This window comes from Rhinoderma darwinii, chromosome 2 (genome assembly GCF_050947455.1).
Source record: "Rhinoderma darwinii isolate aRhiDar2 chromosome 2, aRhiDar2.hap1, whole genome shotgun sequence".
In the NCBI taxonomy this organism is placed as follows: domain Eukaryota; kingdom Metazoa; phylum Chordata; class Amphibia; order Anura; family Rhinodermatidae; genus Rhinoderma; species Rhinoderma darwinii.
The window spans coordinates 350,227,072-350,249,441 of NC_134688.1; the positions used below are offsets into that span (position 1 = coordinate 350,227,072).

General features: G+C 39.9%; 1 protein-coding gene across 2 annotated transcripts in view; it reads left to right on the top strand.

The window, feature by feature from the left end:
* The first annotated feature begins 361 nt into the window (after positions 1-361).
* Positions 362-22,370, top strand: part of NGF (nerve growth factor) — a 78,398-nt gene continuing 56,389 nt past the window's right edge. Inside the window, exon 1 of one of the 2 annotated variants that reach the window (XM_075850690.1) lies at positions 362-725. The gene's annotated coding sequence lies outside the window, so the exon portion shown is untranslated. Of the gene's footprint in view, positions 726-4,985; positions 5,241-22,370 lie in introns of those variants that run through there. The other variant, XM_075850691.1, reaches the window with a different exon arrangement.

Below are 22,370 nucleotides of genomic sequence, written 5' to 3' on the forward strand. Positions count from 1 at the left end.
TATCCACATATATCATGACACCTCTCTAGAATATAAAACGTATCTTTAGCTCGCTGAGCGTACGCAGAAAAATGATTGTAATTTCTTTACGTGATTTTCAGACGCTCTGATTTAAAGAGAATAAATCTGCTCCGAACACATTGACACATCAGCTGAAATTCATTCGGGAACAGTTATTTTATTATCCACGGATTATTCCTGATAAGCCCCTCCAGGAGCGGCAGGGTTAAGTCATTGTGACTAGCGATTATTTGAAAACACCACTGCTGGGATGAAGCTGATAGGTTCCGACGTAATCCCAGTTTTAACGCCGCAATCACTATAGGGGGTTATTATCAGCTGTTCTTCTGCAGACGAGACGAGGATGCGTTCGAGATCTGAATGTTTATGCACAAAACCCTTGAGTTTGACTTCTATTTCCATTCCGTATATATTTGCTAGATTGAATTTAGACTATCCCTGCGCTGACTAAATAGAGGAATAGAAGAGGAGAATGTGAAGCACACCTGGTTTATGTCAGAAAGGCACTAGGACCTTGTAGAATAGTCCTGCCTTATGAGTCAGCCTTAGATCTCCAGCTCACAACTGAAACCAGTGAATGAGAGGACAGATATGTGAATGGCTCAGCTGGGTTTCCAAGCACTTTGTGGACTGGGCTGCGAGAGACTAGGAGACAACTGGATCATCCAGGATTTCACCACCTTGTGACTGTACAATCCACACAGGTGAGGATCAACCTGCATGCGCCAATCTCTCGCGAGCGAATGACTTATTACATAAACTTTTCTATGGGAGTACTAAAGTCTACTTCTCCTGCACTGATTCTGAACGCTTCTCAGCCTGCCTGTATCATTTGCTATATGTTTAGCAGTCAGGTTCAGACACTCCTAACCCTGAAGCTTTTTTGGGTCTTCGGATTGTATTCAAGGCTTTAGCATAACCTATTACTAGTAGATGTAGAGACAGAAATCCTGTATTAGAACATTTTATGCATTCCTTTATCGTGAAGCGCTGTATGGCTTGTCTTGCACATACTGATGTAGAAGAGCTGTATTTGTCATTTAACTCTGTATCGCTTTAGCACCACAACTCAACGAATGCAGTCGTTTTACCTGCGGCCACAGGTAGCACAAGTTGACTGTACCAAACGACAAACCCGTCTCTCCTACATGTGTATTCCATTTACTTTTGTGAAGAAACTAAATAACACATACATGGAAATGACGAGACGATGCTTCGACATGTTTGGTCTTTTGCAGCAGGTGTTTTTTTTTTACCTTTTAAACATTGATCCTTCCGATATTGTAGGTCTGTACCTGTTGCGTACATTTTAAGAACTGTCCCATGAATAAGGTGTGGTACCGGGTTCTCTGTGTATAGTTGTGTGTGCTATTAACCCTTTAAAGTCTGCGGGGAAGTGCAGCACCCATGTTAAAAATTTTATCATAAGGAACTAAGCATTTTTATTAGCGTCCCCCTGGCATAAGGGCACAGATCAAAGAGTAGTCCTCACAACTTCCTCAAGAGTTAAGAAGCGCAGGCTATTAAGTGGTTCCTACTCTCCGTAATCTTCTTTGGTTGCCAGCATTCAAGCCTGCAAAGCTGATGGATCGAAAAGTAACTTCTTACGGGGATCAATATTGGGTGTTTTCACGCATTAAAGTGCATTAAGTTAAACCTCGTGGAGTATTAGTCAATGTAAAGTCTGCCAGCTAAAGTCTACACACTGGAGAATGCCGTCCCTATACTATATAATCATATAAACGTGTAAATCGTACACATTTGGCAAAGAACAACTTGTAATTCAGGTTTCAGGAGGCAATGCCTAATGCAAAATACAAGTCTAGAGAATGAATAGCAAAATACAAGTCTAGAGAATGAATAGCAAAATACAAGTCTAGAGAATGAATAGTTGTTGCTAGTTTTTTTTATGTTGGTTGCTTAGGTTCTCTTTGTTTACGGGGTGAAATTTATGGGAATCGAGGGGTTTAGTTTCTTTGTAAAGTGTCTGTTCTGCATCATTTCTCTATCAAGGCAACTCAACAACACATGTGTGGAATAGCATGGGCTTCAGAATACTACGGGATAGATGAAACAAAGGGATAGCATAAAAATAAATATGCTGCCAGTCTGGAGCTTATTTCTATAATAAGGTAACTGTGGTGTAGTAGTCTGCCCAGCAAGCGTGCCTATTGTATACAACACATGCCTGCAAACAGCTCTTCTGTTGATGCCAAAGGCACATATCAACGTGTCCGTTTTTTTAAATTTTTCTTTTTAATATGAATCTGTTGCAGACAAGAGTAACCGAGACAGCTTGGGAGGTTGGATTGTTCCCATACTAACCCTCTATACCTTGCCAATAGTTATTAACCCTGACTTAACCAGTGCCAGGCATAACACATCTGTCAGCAAGGATATAATGTGTAGTTGTGTGTTCTTCCTCAATGCAACGGGCTATATAGTTTTGTACTTTATAGTTATGGGTGATCTGGTGAACATTAGGAGTGTATTCCTAAAGCTGACATATGCTCGTAATTACATAGAACAATGTTACAATGGAGCGGGGAATTTGCTATCATTTAGTGAAACCATTCACATTTGTATATTAATGTGTCTTATGGGTGATACTAACTAAACCAATGCAATATGAGGTTTATGTTCCTTATAAGAGGTGCAGAATCTGGTTCTGGAAGTTATACTGTACACATTAGAATGCTCAATATAATCAAATTCTAAATATATATACACAGCAGATGTAGCAGAACTGAATTTGTCATTTGGCACAGCTCATTGGGATCTATCTTTATGATAAAATGTGTAGTGAATTCATTTTAGGTTTTGCAGAGACTTCTGTGTTTAGACATGGGCGAATTTGGCCTTTGGGATTAATCACCTTGTATCCAGAAGCAGTAAAAAATACCTTCGAGCATACTTCGCAAGTTCCTGTCTAAAAAAGGGAAAAATAGATGGCTTCCTGACTTCGGGAGAGTACAGCTGGACTGAGCCCTTAAACGATGTTCTTACTGTTTGAACTTGTTTACTACATCTTCTTTTTGTCTGTAGTTTCAGCTGTTTTGGAGAATCACGAGCCCATAAAATGCATGGGTCTTGTCTGGATTATCTGCTGGTAGCTGCATACAGATGTGTTAAGGGATAATCTTAAGTATAAATCTGATTGTCCCTCACCCCCCTCTCCCAAACTCTAAACCTTTAATGGATGACATATTAATATCTACAATAGTCTCATGTAAATTTATGATTAAATGTGAGATTATATGTACAACTGTTCTAGCTATAATAATAATAATGAATAATCTCTTTACAATTCACTAATTGGACACAATATTCCATAGACATAGATTATAAATATTGCTTATTTGTTGAAAATATCCGCTCCTTGAGCCATCTCTTACAATATTTTGCAATTTAATTATTTATTTAATTCCAGATTCTGAGTAAATTCTGATGGGAAGTCAATTCTTTGTCATAATGGTTATGACAATGACCACCAGGGACAAGATCAGAGGGATTCTACCATAATAATGAAGTAAAATATAAATATAGAATGAACATGGATGCCATTTGGAAATTAAAACATAGAGATACACAGATAACATTACAAATCTATAAATATTCTTCCCTGAGAGACAACAAATCACATTATGCAACAAAAATACACTATAAGAGTGGTCTCCAAAAAGCGGGTCTACAGCTGTTGTGACACTACAACCCCCAGCATGCCATGATAGCCTTTACTGTCAAGGCTTGCTAGGAGCAGTCATCTTGCAACAGTTGTAGACCCCCTGGTCGGAGACAGCTACTTTACAGTGTAGCCTTAGCAGTTTGTAGATAAATATTAGGAGTGATCCATTGGTTAGATTCAATGGTGCTTTCCAATGGTTAACATAAAGTGACGCCACATAGTAGGAAGTTTAGATGATTTATTGATGGTTTAGATGATTTATAATGGTATTTTCCAGTTTTTATTAATTAGACTTGGCGTTTTCAATCAATAAGCAATGGTTTGGTCCATTTTTGATCATTTGCTTGTGATCAATACAGACTACTCAAGATGTTGTTGAATGGAAGTAGAAGAGACGTAACACACTGTATCTACATCTTACGAACAAGTTAACCAAAAAGGGATATAGTAGTTATCCCCCACCATTTGTAGATAATTTATACTGTATATCAGACCAATGTAGTACTATAAGGGGGGCGGATCTAAGACACTTAATGTTTGCCTGCATCAAAACTAGATATCCAGACCAAAAAACGAACAAAGATGCAATGACGCATAAATATTATATCAAGATATAAAAAATATAATTTTTATTGTTGAACGTATTAAAATAGAACATATAAAAAGGTCCACATAAGCTCCTGCTAGAGAGTGGTACATAGCATGTATATAGGGGCCAGACAATAAGGTGTATCATATATAGGCAGACTAAATTGTAAACAAAGCTCAAAGTGCAAAGTAATGTCAAGTATATATACAACATTAGTCTGTATGCAAAAATAGGGAATAGAGTATCACCATACTGACCCATAAGCTGCTAGGAAAAAAGGGGTGGACGTCCACCCGGACACGCGTTTCGGCACACTTGCCTTCGTCTAGGGGTCCCCAGACTAAGGCAAGTGCGCCAAAACGCGCGTTGGGGTGGAAGTCCATCACATTTCTCCTAGCAGCTTATGGGTCAGTATGGTGATACTCTATTCCCTATTTTTGATATCTTATGAACAAGTGTTGCTTTTTCAGTTATCCACCAAGCAAAATAGGCAATGAATATAATAAAGCATCAGATGTGTAGGCCATATGATATGATGATATGTCGCTATGTACCCTCCTCTGTTTTTAATCTTAAATCTTAAGAGGTTGTCTCATTTATTAAAACCCAACCCCTTAGACGTTACCTCCCCTAGTAGCAGTTACATTGGAGAACCCATGAGAGGATTTCAATATCGCCAATGGTCTCTGCTGTTCAACGTCTGTAGGACTCCAGTGTCTGGTAACATTCATCTGTTCATAAGTGTTTGGAGACCATCCCTAGATGTCTGCTGTATCAGGCATCTATATTCTCAGTTTCTTTTTTTTAATCTGGTGATACTTGGGACGTCTGCAGAAGTTTTAGCGTTTTCATTACTGGCTGAATTCAGTGGATTATGGAAATTCTCCACATTACAAGCAAATGTAAATTGAACCATTGCAATCTATGGATTTCTGTCTACTTCTGGTAGGTGTACATTACTATTCCTAAAAATTTGTTGTGTTTTTTTTTATAGCTACCCTTCAGTCGCCATTATGACCCCACATATTCGATGGGTTCTTACTTTATCATATGCCTATTATTTTATTTTTTCAACTCCCCAGAACCTTTAACCATCTTGTGACATAACCTCGTGGTACCTTACATTAACCCTACACCATGTTCAACTATCCCTGATGACTTTAGCGCCCCTATATTTCTACGCTTTTCACATATGCCAATTTGTGCATTTATCCATATATACGTAATCCATAGAACTAGACCACCCTGCAGTAGATGACACTTTATAGTGCAAACAACTTCCAATCTAATATACTAATAGAGCAATGTATTGCGTTTCAATGGAAAGCTGCCACTAGGACATCTGCTTATTTTTGCCTTTTCTTAGTAATACCACATTTTTTCTTATTTCCAAATGAATAGCAATAGGCTGAGATCCTATTTTTACACCTTTTCAAATGCCACTTTTAAAGTAATGAATCTATAAAATGTATCGTTTGGATTATGGCTCTCTCACCATAATGCACTTTGGACTTTGAAGCTGAATATTGACAAGTCCAAGCATTTAATTTAGTTGCAATTGATTTTACGCTGTACATCGATTATTATTTTTTTTAAACTTGAAACCAAGGTTAGGACGCATCCTATGTGTATGTGTATGAAATATATCTATTCTAATGTGATTTGCTACAATAGATAGTAGTAGATGTTTCCATGACAGCTTTTTCCTCAGTGTATATACATATATTGTATGCTGAAAATTGAAACTGGAAGACGACAGGTTTGTGTTTGCCAGTTAGACCACATACGGTAATGCTGCTATTAACAATGGTTAAAGGAAATGTTATTGCATGAAGCCAAACTGTAAGTAGTGCTGGAAATGGACAACCAATAGAGCAATCCTCAGTTCCACACATCCGTCATGTCACGGTTGTATTGTGTTTCACCCATTAAACTGATGGGGATAACTCAAAACATTATAATTGGAGTTTTATAAAAAGTATTTTCAATTCTCTCTGAATTATCTCTCTTGGACAGCAATAAATTAATTGCCTGTTCATTTTACTGCAATATTCTAATTGTGGAGATCTGTTTTACAGAAATACTCCAAGATGGTCCAATATCAGGCTTTGTTCACACAGCCATATTATCAAAGGTTTGCTTTAACAGTATTGTATTGAATTGTTTTGGTGCTAAATATATGGATCTCCTATGGATCCATAATGATGGGGTGTGTGTGTGTGTGTGTGTGTGTGTGTGTGTGTGTGTGTGTGTGTGTGTGTGTGGTGTGTGTGGTGTGTAAAAGTCTGATCTTTTCATCCAGATTTTATTGTCCAATTTTAACCTTTCGATCACATGCATTATCACGTTTACACTAGCTGATGTTAAAAGTAATAAAACTTGCACTTCTGTGCTTTCCTTCTGGTTAAACGTGTCCCTTTTATTAGGTCAGGAGATGATTTGATGAATTGTAAAATGCAGATTGTGTATCAATATCATGTAAATTAGAAAAAGAGCAGATAGAAGAGATTTTGCTGTTTAATCAGATTTACAGAAAAACTTAATACGTAATTATAAAAGTGCTATAGTACCATTATTGAAAGTAAACCAAGTATTAGCAGTACAGGGAGTTCTCATAATTTATGGATCAGATTCACAGTCCATGTCCTCTGTGTATGCCTAAAGAACTACATCTGCATAGCATCTGTGCTACAGAATATGAAGGAGGTAGACACTGTAATCCCTGCTGTGGTATTGGAGAAGGTATCCATAGACATAGCTGCTGGCCATCTCGCCTGATCCTTTCGGCTTCTCCTAAAGCACATGTTAATGTCTGGTCCCTTCTTTTACATAGACAGACATCTTTGTCAGAAGGAAAACGTATAAATTAACTGCAAAAATTAAACACCACCAATTCATAAAGTTTTCGATCCTTGCCAGAACAGATGTTCCAGGGGGTTTGCCTGCTCCCAGGTGCCTTATCTTGTAAGGAGATACTTTTTTTTGGGTGGTATCTGCTCACCTTGAAATATCTATAGATAAATTTAGTAAGCATATTATCTGCTGAATAACTCAAGACAAGAAACACTGTTACATTGACAGTAATGGGAGGTCAGACAGAGGATTTAGAAGCACCGGTAGCTTAAAGTTCGAAACCCGCTACTGTAAAACAATGCATATAATGCAGACAGTAGTGTACATATAATAGAGGGGTCCACATAGCAATGATGAAAATGATCCCCCCCCCCCACTATGGTGCTGGGTTTAGCCACCCGAGACGGTTGGGCATGAGGTTCATTCGCTCTCCACACCCCTTCCAGCATCCTTGATCCAATTTTCCACTCCATTGCCTGCTATCAGTACAGTTCCTCTGGGTGGGGAGTTCTGCACAGTTTCTTGCCACCCAGTAGCAAAGGGGATGGGACCAACCAGGGATAAGCCCAGTCTCTGTGATGGCCCAATAGCAGCCATATGGTCTGATATGTATGCCCTTGAATGCAGGGCAAATTTTCCTCTCATCCTTGATTAGCCCAAAAATTCTGCCTTGGAAGATATGTGCAGAACAGACTGCCCACTGTCAATGCTGTGTGCCATTCATATAGAGAAAAAATGGAAAACAGAGCATGGGCTCGGGTGTTCAGTATGCGAGTCTTGCTGTGTAGATCCTATAATAATAGGAACTTTTCAGCAAACGATATCACACTGAATACGACCTTAGGAAACAGAGTCCAAGTTCTATATGAATAGCACACCACATGGATACTGGGCAGTCCATGCTGCAATATCTTCTTTATACATTTGTGAGTAACTAAATATGAGAAAAATATACAGGTAAAGGAGGTATGTCCTGCATTACATAAATGTATTACTGTACACAGAGATATTGTTAATGTTTTTAAAGCTTAATAATACTTTGTGTTTCAGTTCCCCACGGTTTTGAGATCTACTTACTATCTACTACTACTTACTATCAAGGCAGGGGCGTAGCTAGGGGGGGGGGCAGGCGGGGCACATGCCCCGGGCGCAACACGGAGGATAGGGAAGGGGGGCGCCGAAGAGCTGCTGACAGGCGTCCCGTATGTCGGACACCTGCAGCAGCTTAGGAAGAGCCAGGACATTACGGCGTTCTGACTGGGGTCTGTGACGGCCAGGGAGTGGACCAGTCCTGTCACCTGACCACACGTCGGTGACATGAGGTCAGATGACTCAGGTCAGGGGACAGGTCCACTCCCGTGCTGCAGCCTTCCAGCATCTGCCTCTACTCTGTGCTCTGCACACACGCCGAGAAGCAGAGAGGAAGCTCCGCCCACACACAGCCCGTCCTGACCTGTCAGCAAGGAGACATGATGAGTGTGTGTGTGTAGTGTGTAATGTGTGTCTCTGTGTTTGTATGTGTATATGTTAGTGTGTGTGTCTGTCTGTCTGTCTGTCTGTCTGTCTCTCTGTGTCTCTGCATGTGTTTGTCTCTTACATCTACTACATTATCTGTACTCAGAGAGTTATCACTGTGTTATCTGTGGTGTTACATAGGACTGCAGGTAACATCTACTACATTATCTGTACTCAGAGAGTTATCACTGTGTTATCTGTGGTGTTACATAGGACTGCAGGGAACCATCTACTACATTATCTGTACTGTGTGCTAAATTACAATCTCAGCTCTACACAGTACAGATAATGTAGTAAATGTTACCTGCAGTCCTGTGTAACACCACAGATAACACAGTGATAACGCTCTGATTACAGATAATGTAGTAGTGTTACCTGCAGTCCTATGTAACACCACAGATAACACAGTGATAACGCTCTGATTACAGATAATGTAGTAGTGTTACCTGCAGTCCTATGTAACACCACAGATAGCACAGTGATAACTCTGATTACAGATAATGTAGTAGCTGTTGCCTGCAGTCCTATGTAACACCACAGATAACACATTGTGCTAAATTACAATCTCAGCTCTGCTACAATGTGTTATCTGTGGTGTTACATAGGACTGCAGGCAACAGCTACTACATTATCTGTACTCAGAGAGTTATCACTGTGTTATCTGTGGTGTTACATAGGACTGCAGGTAACACTACTATCTGTATTTAGAGAGTTATCTCTGTGTTATCTGTGATGTTACATAGGACTGCAGGTAACATCTGCTACATTATCTGTATTCAGAGAGTTATCACTGTGTTATCTGTGGTGTTACATAGGACTGCAGGTAACATCTGCTACATTATCTGTAATCAGAGAGTTATCACTGTGTTATCTGTGGTGTTACATAGGACTGCAGGTAACATCTGCTACATTATCTGTACTCAGAGAGTTATCACTGTGTTATCTGTGGTGTTACATAGGACTGCAGGTAACACTACTATATTATCTGTGCTGTGTACATATGTGCCTGTGTGCGTATATATGGCTCTGTTTGTAAATGTGTCTTTGTGCTTGTATATTTGTGCCTTTTATGTATTTGTATATGTTCCTGTCTGTGTATTTGTGTGTGTGTGTGTGTGTGTGTGTGTGTGTGCGTATATGTGTCTGTATATGTGTCTGTACGTCTATATATTTACCTGTATGTATATATTCCAGAATGTGTGTATGTATATTTGCCTGTATGCCTAAATATCTGTCTTTATGTATGTACAGTATATATGTTCCAGCGTGTCCATATATGTGGTTAAGTTTTGGTTTGTGTAGGGGGCGGCAATAGAGTCCTGCACAGGGCGCCATCCAACCTAAGGCCGGCCCTGGCTGTCACCAACACTCGTCAGAAGAAACTCCGCCGCTGCCTGCGCCGAATGACCTCCTCGGCTCCTCCGGTAAGTCACACCAGGCAGAGCGGAGATTGGTAGCGGTAGGCTACTGCTCACCGGTCTGTTCACAGTGTGGCGCTAAGTACAAGGGGTGGGAGTGTGGCGCTATTTACAAAGGGGCAGCGGTATGTGTGTGGCACTATTTGCAAGGGGGGCTGTGTGGCCCTATTTGCAAGGGGGGCTATGTGGCACTATTTACAAGGGTGGCTGTGTGGCCCTATTTGCAAGGGGGGCTATGTGGCACTATTTACAAGGGGGGCTGTGTGGCACTATTTACAAGGGTGGCTGTGTGTGGCACTATCTACTGGGGGCTGTGTGTGGCACTATCTACAGGGGGCTGTGTGTGGCGCTATCTACAAGAGAGGGGCTGTGTGGCGCTATCTACAGGGGGCTGTGTGTGGCCTCTTTAATATATTTTCTTTTAATTTATTTTTATGTTAATTACATTATAGAACTGTATCGCTTGTAAAATGTAAAAATGCTTTTATACTCAAGTAACATTAAAAAAATTGTGAACAAAAAATGACATCTCATTGATTGGTAGGGAAAGAAAACATGGCGAGGGGGAAGGAGATGTCGGGAAATAAGTTGGGGGGGGGGCGCCAATCTGAATCTTTGCCCCGGGTGCTGGAGAACCTAGCTACGCCTCTGATCAAGGAACGGTTGTTTTTTGTTTGTTTTTTATATAATTCACTAGATTAGCAATGACATCTGTACTATAAGATCCCCGGGTCGTTTATTGGGCAGGTCTGTACCCAGAAGAGAAAATTTTCGTTGTCCAAATAACCTACATTATGTGCACCACTTTTGCAATATTGTACACAGGAATACTAATATGGATAATCCAAAACCATTCGAAGGAGCATTGTTCTTAGAAAACATACATATTCATATAAAATCTACTTTTATATCCACGTTGACCTTAAGTGTCCCTCTTTAGGTATCAGAAATGTTGGCAGGTGTGTGTGTGTGTGTGTGTGTGTGTGTGTGTGTGTGTGTGTGTGTCAACTATATGCTGCTGGGCCTTCTATAGCAAACATGATAAAGCTGTGTAGTCATATTTCCCATCACAGTCGTGTCATGGACTGGACTAACTGTAGACAAGCAGTGACATAAACATGACTCAAAGTGACACATTAGCTTTTTATCAACTTTGTACAGGAATTCCAAAGAGCTTTGGCCTTTGCATTATAACATATGCCACACTCTTATGGAGTGAGTGCAGAACATGGCCAGCAGATCTCAAAATAAGCTGCTTTGTTCTTATCAGCGTAAGACTGGTTACAAGTGCTACCGCAGTGGCACAGAACCAACCATGTAACGGTGGCATCCTTTCCCGTATATATATATATATATATATATATATATATATATATATATCCATATATATATATCCATATAGATAAACAAATGGATCCAGCAGACCAAAATCCCAATAGTATACAATGCAAAAAATAGGCAGCACTCCGTTCAGGTAAAAGTGAAAAAGAGGGTACTTTATTGTCCCATAAACAATGGCAACGTTTCAGCTCCTTCCACTGGAGCCTTTCTCAAGCTTGAGAAAGGCTCCAGTGGAAGGAGCTGAAACGTTGCTATTGTTTATGGGACAATAAAGTACCCTCTTTTTCACTTTTACCTGAACGGAGTGCTGCCTATTTTTTGCATTGTATATATGTATATATGTGTATATATATATATATATATATATATATATATATATATATATATATCTCCTAGAATACTACACTGATTTGTCTATGTCATGTTATATTAAATATATTTATATACTTCAAAAGGCTAATACTCAAGCTGAGCACATGCATGGTGCCATATTTAAGGGTGACATTGCCCTAACCATTGGTTTATTGCCTTAACAGTCATTTTCTAGCACCTGGCTGTATAATGAATAATAGCAATTCAATAAAAAATAAAATGTATATTTGACTAGATCACCATAAATCATTTCATGTATTGAAGGTTATACAATTATAAAAGGAGGAAATTTTTTTGCACATTCTGTTAGGTAGAAGAATATGAGTGACTAGTCTGTAAAGGCACAGATTTCAATGGTGGATGATATGCTGCAGGAGTATTTATTATAACATTATTATGCTTCCTTTTGCATAGTGCTATTGTACTTTTAATGCTAGCAAGGCTTTTATTGAGCACACAACATAAGTGTAGACCAGTAGATTGCACACCGTGATGCCGAGCTGAAGGAGCCCAGAATTTGTACTGCAGCCCCTTCATTCGAATGATCGCAGGGGGTCCTCCAATGCTGTTTTCTGACAAGTCTCATAGTATATGACTGATAGAGGTTAACATACACTTTAAAATGTAACTTATAATTTGCATATTACTAAAATATAGACCATTACCACCAACATCCTCCATGATGTGGCACTTGGTAGGATTCAAACCAGAACCCCAGCGCTGCAAGACAACAGCGCTAAGCACTGAGCAACCATGCTGCTTTTTCTGTTTGATTCGAAAGGATATTTTGCTGTATGTTTTCATTATAGTTCCGTATCTGATTTTTACCACTGCCGAATTGCAGAGGGTCCGGGTGTTGCAGCCATGATATGGATGCTAAAATGCAGCTGAATTATATCGAAGTGAAACAGATTTAATGTCTCTTGATAAACTAACCCCAGCACACACAAAAGTACTTTATATTTCTTCATATTGTGGGATCTTCATCCCTACCCTACTAGCACCACACCATCAAATTGAGGAGTGCATCCCAATATTTATTCTTGATAAACTAAGATTTTTTTTTTAGACATTACCAACAGTCTTTCCCTTATTGAACTTGGCGTACATATGTATTTGTCCAGTCAAATGTTAATTTTGTTAGTATTTACATTTGAATTAAAGGATTACACTGCAGCTATGTTTGTTCAGACTGGCTGTGATAAAGGAGCACAAGCTCAGCAGGAAGACTGTGCCTAGTGAGATGATTTTCTTTACTTCAAGGATATAATGATTCTAAACTACAAACAACCAGGAAAGGATGAGCAAAATGAGCTTCCGTAAGAGAGAGTCTGAAGTACCACTTTAAAACTTGTAGGCCAAAGGCAAGGCTACCGGTATAGTGGTGAAATGATGACTGGAAACCATGATGATGCCAAAAATTAAGTCACTTTTACAATTCTTTAGCAATGTTACTACAGCACTCTTATTGAGGTACAGTCTCTTGAACTTGTCAAGCAATGGTAGGTAATCACTCTAAATGTAGGAAAGCATCTTTACTCCTTCCTGATACAGGGGTACATCCTTTCTTTACAGGCCTTTTCACTTGACCTTTGACTTCTCAGCCTTCTCTCACCCGGGGAGGCTGAAAACAACTCGATCTGCCTAATCAAATGCGGGTGCTCTCACGGTCAGGCTCCTGCCACTCCACCCGCCAATTCCATGGATCCTCTCTGGCTTGAGGGCCCACTCATGCCCTCTGACACTACAGTAGCATCCTGTTGTTCTATGGAACCACAGCCCACGCACTGACTCCTCTAGGTGTGAACAGCCGCCTTTCAACATTGAACGTAATGCCCCTAGCGTGACAAAACACAATTTTCCTATAAGACAACTAACCCCATTTTCCACACTACGAACAGAAGGTATAGAATTGTTCTATTCACATAATTTCTAATAATGAAAATAACCTTTATTAAAGGCATGAAGCCTATATTCTAAAAAAAAGTCCATGAGCTAAGAAACGTTATCAAACATATACATGTAATGGTCAGTTTCTGCTGACTGCAGTAGAATTAATATACTGTCTATACTAGAGGGAAGCGTCTGTAGACCGCTGTCCCAGAATAGATTCTGAACTGATGGTCGGGTATGTTAAAAGCCCCTATGTGAGGCATGCAGCATATCGCTGCTAAATGCATCCACGCTACTGCTATGGCGCAGCAAGTGTATTCTAGAGAATTGTGTCCGGGCCGTTTCTTCCCGCAACCAACTTAAAGGTACAGTGAATCACCACTACCTGAGAACGGAAGTACACAACTCGCACAAAATAGAATATACATATATTACATGGAAATATGTCTTCTATCGAATTCCATCCCTAGGGAGAAAAGCAAATAAATATCCTGATAGTTAAAGGGACAGTGACATTGTAGTTTTACAACCTCAAATGCTAGGCTTCTGCCAGTGTGATCTCTCTAAAGTCCTGGTCCATAGTGTGAACCCTAAGTGCAGTCCTTTTATATCGATCTTTATCAATAAATATTCTTTGACTTCTTTATGTAGAATGTAAAAAGCAATATGTAGGATACAGTGCATTATCTGACACTCTTTGCGGGAGAAGACTGTTCCACACTCTTACAAGTAGAAACTAATTTTTAGTAATTCTGTACACACTTATCTATAGATTAATATGTGTGTGTTTAGCCTTAGAAAAACCTATATATAAAAACTCGGATGATAACGTGGATATAATCTCCTATTTATCCCAGTAAATAAAGACCTACAGTATCACCCTACAGTAAAACGTATGTATTGCGGTGATTATTGTCTTGATAAAAGTGAAGCTACAGTACAATGCATCCACCTCGGGGCAGTGTCAGTGGTTTCATGTGTCATTTTGGGCATTTCATCACTTCAATAAGCTGCTTTAATTATCCCATTGTGGTTACTGCAAATTAGTTATCAACAACACAAAACAATATTACTATTCTAGAACTTGACAATTCAATCTTTATGGCTTCTATTTCTTTGCAATGACTAAGGTTCATTCTACACCAGTGAAGATGAAATGTTGTATTCTCAGGGGCTGAGTATACTGTATTTAGGGTACACCCAGAAACATCTGCACATATTCACAAAGGGCATTTAGAAAAGTGTATTTGGAAACAAATTTCAACCTTTTTATTTTATTTTATCAATGTTGTAGTATATATAGAATATAGCAGAGTATAATTGTCAGGGAAGAAGTTGCACTTGGAACCCCCCCCCCCACCCTTTAAATATTCTGTGTTTGCCCCTGATCTGTATTCTTTATTGTTGTGACTTAAAGTGTACCTGCAAGAAATGTTGCCATTACCAGTCATTCTATGAATTAGAATTCCCATGAGTTCCTTGTAAATTGATCATTTCAACATTGACTTACAATGAAATAGCTGTATTAATGTAGAAGGTGATGGGTAAACATAACTTATAATTCTAGCTAGAAAAAGAGTGTCCCGCTACTAAGACCGCCAGCAAAAAGTTGGGATCTATGGACTAAGTAAGTGTATGTTCACTCGTTCAATTAGAAATGGTGGAAAATTACGAAGCTGGTTTCAGAGAAAGGTTTTGAGATGTTTTTTCTAGACTTTTTTTGGAACCACTTTTCTATTGACACTATGAAAAACAGCTCCAAAAACAGCTCAAGAAGTGACATGCTCCTTTTTAGACGCCATTTTTTTAAAACAGCGGCGTAAAAAAACGCCCCGTCTGAACATATCACCATTTTTCCCATTGATTTCAATTGGCAGATGTTTGTAGGTATTCAGCTACCATTTTTTTCAGGCGTATTTCAAGGTGTTTACGCCCCAAAATACGCCTGAAAACTCTGCATGTGAACATCCCTTAAGTGTTCAATTCCATTGCAGCGCCACATGGAAAGTGAAGCATTACATGGTGCCCATTTTAATCATGGGCCATCAACATAATGCACGTGTGTACCTCGTCCTCTAGAGCAAGACGCTTTACAGAAGCTCTCTGCTTTGGATGATAGATGAATAGGTGACCATCCCGCTAAGGCCACGTTCAGAGGGATTACGCACAGCAAATTTGCAGTACTATACGTGTGGATGGACTTTTAAAACTTCATTCACATCTCGTTATGTTGCAAAAAAAGCCACGGATTTTCACTGTGGATTTCACCTATTCAATGGAAAGGGTGAAATCTGCAGTAAATCTGTGACAAAATTAGTAGATTTCCATTTGAAAATTAGTTTTCTAAACCAGACTGCACCATTTAAAGGGGACCTTCTCGCAGGATGCTATGCCTTGTGTACAAAGTCTAAAAACATCAGGTATTATTAAGGTATTTTTCTTGGTCATAATGCTCCCTGGCGGGCAAGCAGCCCTTCTTGCTATAGTGGCATAGAAAGGTAACTAAATCTCGCCATTGGGTGAACTAGACTTCTAACCATGATCAAACCCCTTTTCTTTGTTGCTCAACCTACTACGGAGTGTTTCATCCTAGGCTACGTGTACGTAAGCATGGTACATGTGATATGTCTGGAATTTGGCTTACGTATAGCATAGAATCTAGAATAGAATATTCCGGGAAAATTTCCGGTTGCCAAAATATATCTTTACCTTTTATAATTATGGCATTTATGGTGTTTATGGCATTTCGTCAAATTTGAAAATACTTTTTTGCTATTTTTATTTTAGAACTGAATGTTATTGGGAGGGTTATACGAGTTAATTCATGATAGTTGCATAAGATTAGTAATGCTTATGTCTTCTGATTTATTGCTGACAAACTGACAGAGTTGTGTAGATTTAGCTAGTATACGACAGGATTGTAAAATGGTTTTCATTTGCGAAAAGCATGTATGGGCATATTTTTGGTGATTATTTGGCTTTTTGTTAGAAGTAGAATAGTATTTCTTGTACCAGAAGAGGTCAGTGTTGCCTTTAATCAGCAAGACCAATGTGCAACTTAGTAACTCGTACTCCATTAATAATGACCAGTATATCCTTAACGTCAGAAAATCCCAATAGTAAGCGTCAATTGGATTTTAAAAAATCTATTATAAACTCAATATAAAATGGATCATATTATGTTTTTGTTTTTTTGTGTGTTTTGTAATCTATTAAATATATGTAATTATTCTTGTGTGTGGGCAAGGGGTACACAACACATGACCTAGAACCTGGTCATTCAGCATGGCAGCTACCATGTATCGGAACACAACCTTGTCCCACAGATTTGATTCAGGGTGTCATTCTGACTCCTTATAGTCAAGTGGTAGTAAAATGAATGATAACTGATCTCCTGTTTCTGCATTTAATCGCTCACATGTGAGACTGAATCCATTTCTATGGGTTCTAATATTACTGTTTAAAAGCAGCCCTGAAAAGGTCATAATATAGTAATCCGTATTATTAACCTTCCTTGTTAAGCAAAGTAAGTCTAAGAAGTCTAGAGAGTGGGAATAATCGGTGGTGCTGTTATGTGAGGTGAAAAATGACTTTTTGGGCAGTTAGTCGATATTTAAAAATAGAAAATGTACTCATGTGACTGGATAAATATTTAATATATTGGACATCTAATAATTCTACAATATGCCATTTATAAATACCAATACTTTGGCTACATACAAAGCTAATTCTTTAGAACACTGTTTTAAGTCATTGTCATACTATGGATGTATCCTGGGTATTCTTAAATGTACAGACCATGTGAAATACGCTGCTTTTATTGCATGTAGATCACCACCAAATCATATTTGTTTTATGGCACTGAAAAAGTGACTGGGAAGTGTCATGATGTCAAAGGTAGCAAGAGGAAGCTAAAGATTATGGTTATATTAATAGAACACTATCCTCCAGTAAAGGCAATGTGAAGCTCTTTTTAACCATATAAGAGACTAATGTTGGGTTAATGCAGTGGTCTCCAACCTGTGCTCTCCAGCTCTCGCAAAACTACTACTCTCAGCATACTCCTGACAGTCTCCAGAGTTCTAGTTTCACAACACTGGAGAGCCATAGGTTGGAGATCACTGGGTTGAACCTAATTTATATTGCCACATATAAAATACATATTTAACATGCCTTAGTCTCTACTACTATGTACAAAATATACTGATTCAAGAAAATGGTTTTTAAAATGAATGTAATTACCCATCAACAAGTGAATGCGTATATGTATGAGTAATCCCACTTTCTGCTGATGTCATGAAGCATTTCACTAGGCTTACTCACATTGGTTTGTCATACATATTGCTGACTCAATTGAGTCAAGACGCTGTAACTCATTTGTCTATGCACAGCAATTTTGGTCTAAAGCCACATTTGTATGTTTGGGTTTTTTTTTCTTCCCCTCTGAAATAAAAAAAATATTATCTGAAAAGACTGCACGTAGCTCTGTCCTCTCTTTTCTGTCCATTGGGCATAGAGGTCTCCAAACATAATATCACATGAAGTTATGAGAACAATTTTCAATTCATGACTGCATTCTAAACACAGTTACCTTGGAACCTTGTATTAGTGCTTGAGTATAACCCCTCTGGGCTTCTTGATGCTTCCATTCCTTCATTGGGTGAACTGTCTGCGATTCCTTGTAGAGTTATTCAGTTTTAATGTTGGTCATGACTGGTGAAATATTTTATTCTTATCAAATATTCAATAATGATGCAATGTATGACATTGCATATCCGTGCAATGCTGTCGAGAGTTTGGCTAAAGCAATTTGAATACAAGCTTATTATTATTCATTAAAGGGACCATTCCTCTCAAATACATTTTTTGACAAGTATTGTTGATAGGATAGTGAAAGGTAAGGAAAATGCTAGCTTTAATAAGATCTGCCAGCTTTTCTGCCGTTTCTGGTTTAATAAATACTTGTATTCCCAATAATATACAAATTCTGGAGCATCTTTCCCTAGAAATCTGCATTGTGCCATGCTCTGTTGTCCCTCCTGGAAATGTGTGAATAAATTGACACCTGGGTGTTGCTATTTCCCTTGTTAATGGTGCATATCCATATTATTCTAGACCACGGGAAAATGTCTTGCACTGCTATAAAACATAAATGTTGGAGTGCAACGCCAGCGTCAATCGGACTAGAATTACATGTAACGAGCGACTACTCAAAAGATAAGTATGTACACCCACAATGGCCCAAAATGAAGAAAGATACAAACCATTTATTCAAGAACAATAAATAGAGTTGTATTGTTCGTACTGGATTAAAATGTTTGTATTTTTCTTTGTTTTGGTCTTTTGTGGGTGTGCATCCTTTTTTCTTTTGGGTTGTGGCTTGTTGCATGTAATGGTGCATGTCTCTACACACCCTGGCACTGTCTAATCCGTTCTGACCGTATCAGACTGTATACCTCCTATTGACAAGGAGAGTGGTGATGGGTTTGTAAATATCCCTATCTTCTGCTGTATGAAAACTTATTCAAAGATTATTTGATGTCTCACTTTACATTGCGATTAATAAGCAGCTGTTACAAAGCTTTAAAAAAACTTCCATCAAAATAAAGAAGATCTGTATATACCTCAGACTTGGTTGCAACTGCGAGACCATCAGCACAGACTTCAGCACAATTTGTTGGGGACTGAGTGGATTTTAACATACCACTTTTTTTATTTTCATGGGTGATGGGCCTCTTAGGCAGCTTCTTCCCCTCTCCTCACAGAGCATTTGGCAGACAGCTGTGTTGTGTGCATGACCGGTTCTAGAACTCCTTCAGTGCCCCCAATATTTTTTACATTATTCTTTGAAACCTATGTGCATAAACTGACCAAAACGATGTGGACATTGACCATTGTACCTAAATGAGCTTGTTGGACATTGCATTTCCAAAACCATGGGCATTGATATGGAATTGGGGATTTTTTGCGCCTAAGAAGGCTTTTTACAAGATTTTGAAGTTTATCTGCGGAAATTTGTTCTCATTTAGGGAAAATAACATGTTGGACGAGAGGGTCGGGCTTGCAACTGGCATTGCAATTCATCCCAAAGGTGTTGGATTTGGTTGAGGTCAGGGCTCTGTGCAGGCCACTCTAGTTCCTCTACACTAAACTCACCGAATTCATTTTGTGCACAGTCATGCTGGACTAGGAAAGGTCCTTCCCCAAACTGTTGCCACAAAGGTGGAAGCATACAATTGTCAAAAATGTCTTCTGAATGCTGTAGCACTAACATTTCCCTTTACTGGAAATAAAAGACCTAAACAAAACTCTTAAAAACAGCCCCAGACCATTGTCCCTCTATCACCAAATTCTACAGTAGGCACAATGCATTCCAGTAGGTAGTATTCCCCTGGCATCCGACAAACCCAAATATGTCCATCAAACTGCCAGATAGTAAAATGTGATTCATTGCTTCACAAAACAAGTTTCCACCACTCCAGACGATGCTTTGCAATCTAAGGGTATGTGCACACACACTAATTACGTCCGTAATTGACGGACGTATTTCGGCCGCAAGTACCGGACCGAACACAGTGCAGTGAGCCGGGCTCCTAGCATCATAGTTATGTACGATGCTAGGAGTCCCTGCCTCGCTGCAGGACAACTGTCCCGTACTGTAATCATGTTTTCAGTACGGGACAGTTGTCCTGCTGCGAGGCAGGGACTCCTAGCATCGTACATAACTATGATGCTAGGAGCCCGGCTCCCTGCACTGTGTTCGGTCCGGTACTTGCGGCCGAAATACGTCCGTCAATTACGGACGTAATTAATGTGTGTGCACATACCCTTAGGCTTGTGTGAAGCTTGACCATGTAAACCCATTTCATGAAACGACACACGGTTCTTGTGCTGATATCACTTCCCGAGGCAGTTTAGAACTCTGTAGGGAGTGATGCAACAGAAGATAGGGGATTTTTACGCACTGTGCGCTACAGAACTTGGCATCCCTGTCCAGGGTCTACCGCTTCGTGGCTGAGCTGTTACTCCTAGATGCTTCAGTCCTCACAATAACCTGTTTTACAGTTGACCAGGGTAGACATATTAGAAATGTAATGAACTGACTTGTGGCATCCTATGACAGTGGCGCGTTTAGTCACTGAGCTCTTCAGTATAAACCATACTGCTACCAATGTTTGTATATGGAGGTTGCATGGCTACGGACTTGATTTTATGAACCTGTTTCCAATGGGTGTGGCTGAAACACCTGAACCTAATAATTAAGAGGGATGACCACATACTTTTAGCCATGTAGTGTCATTGGGCTGCTTTGAAAGTTTTCAGTAAAGAATAATATGCCAGCTTAAATCGTGCCATAGACATAAGATTACACACAGCCAATTTTCATTGTATTTGCCTGTGGGTCACCATAAACATAAGAAGCCCTTCCGATATTCCTAAAATTAGCTGGATCTGCCAACTAATATCTCATATGCATGGCCAGCTTTACCTTTTTAGTTTTCACTAAAACTGTCCTTATATATCAGATCTCTGTTGCTTGAACCTGCTATCATCAATCTACTATATTTGGGGGCTGCCAGGTGTTCCCGGGACATCTGCTGTTGGAGAAAATATGGACTCCTATTTTCCAATTTGTGCATTGTCATGTTGGGTTTGTGGACCCACTGGGCCGTACTGCCTTGGCGGTATGGCAGCTGGCCAACAGGGTGCAGATCACAGTTCACAGATCGTATAAGTTATATGTGGCAGCTCGGACAGTAGCAAGGCAGGCTCGGCTGGGACTAGGCAGCGGGTAGACATCAGGCATGGAGCAGCAGGACAGGCGTAGATACAGCACAGCACGACTACAGGATAGCATGGGATACAGGATACGGGATACAGGAACAGGGAACACTGGAACTGGAAAGCACTAGGAGACCATTTGCTTAGACAAACTAGGATATGACAAACAACACTCAGGCATAGAAGCAAGGGGCTGGGCCCCTCTTACAGTCCACTCATGGACTAATTAAAACATTAAAGTCCGATGCGCGTGCTGCCCCTACGGGACCCGGCCGAGGTGAGTGGAAGTGAGCGCTGGCATCTCCTGAGGAGGAGACTGGGGCCAGCGCTCGCAGACTCATGACTGCGGCCGTCAGGGGGAGAGTGAACCTGACGGCCCGCAGCCACGGACATGACATGCATCTCTTCTAATCTACCACATTTTACTGATCAACTTGTACTACGTATTAACCCAGAAGCCCTCTTCTTCCTGTACAATCAATATTGTTGATATAATCCTATATTAAACCTTCACAGTTATTGTAATCGCGGGGTAGGGAGACAGACAGGTGAGCCCTAATCTACCCGCAACCCAGTCCCTGCCTACTTGCACGGCCCGTCCTAGGCGACGGCGTACAACTGGGCGACGGTCCCTACACTCAATATGTGCACAACAGACAACACAGGGCAAGGGTACACTGAAGCAGGGAAGTGGGGCAGTTGCCCACGGCAACACCGTGAGCAACAGGAGAGTGAACGAGCCGAGTCAAACCAGGAGAGTGCGTGGTAACAAAAGCAGAGCAGAAGAATAGTAGTCAGTCAAGCCAGGGTCGATATGAAGCAGAGGTCAATTGTATATAGCAGGAACAGCGGAGCCAGGAAACAGGAGAATCACAGGCAAAGGTCAAGCAGCAAATGAAGG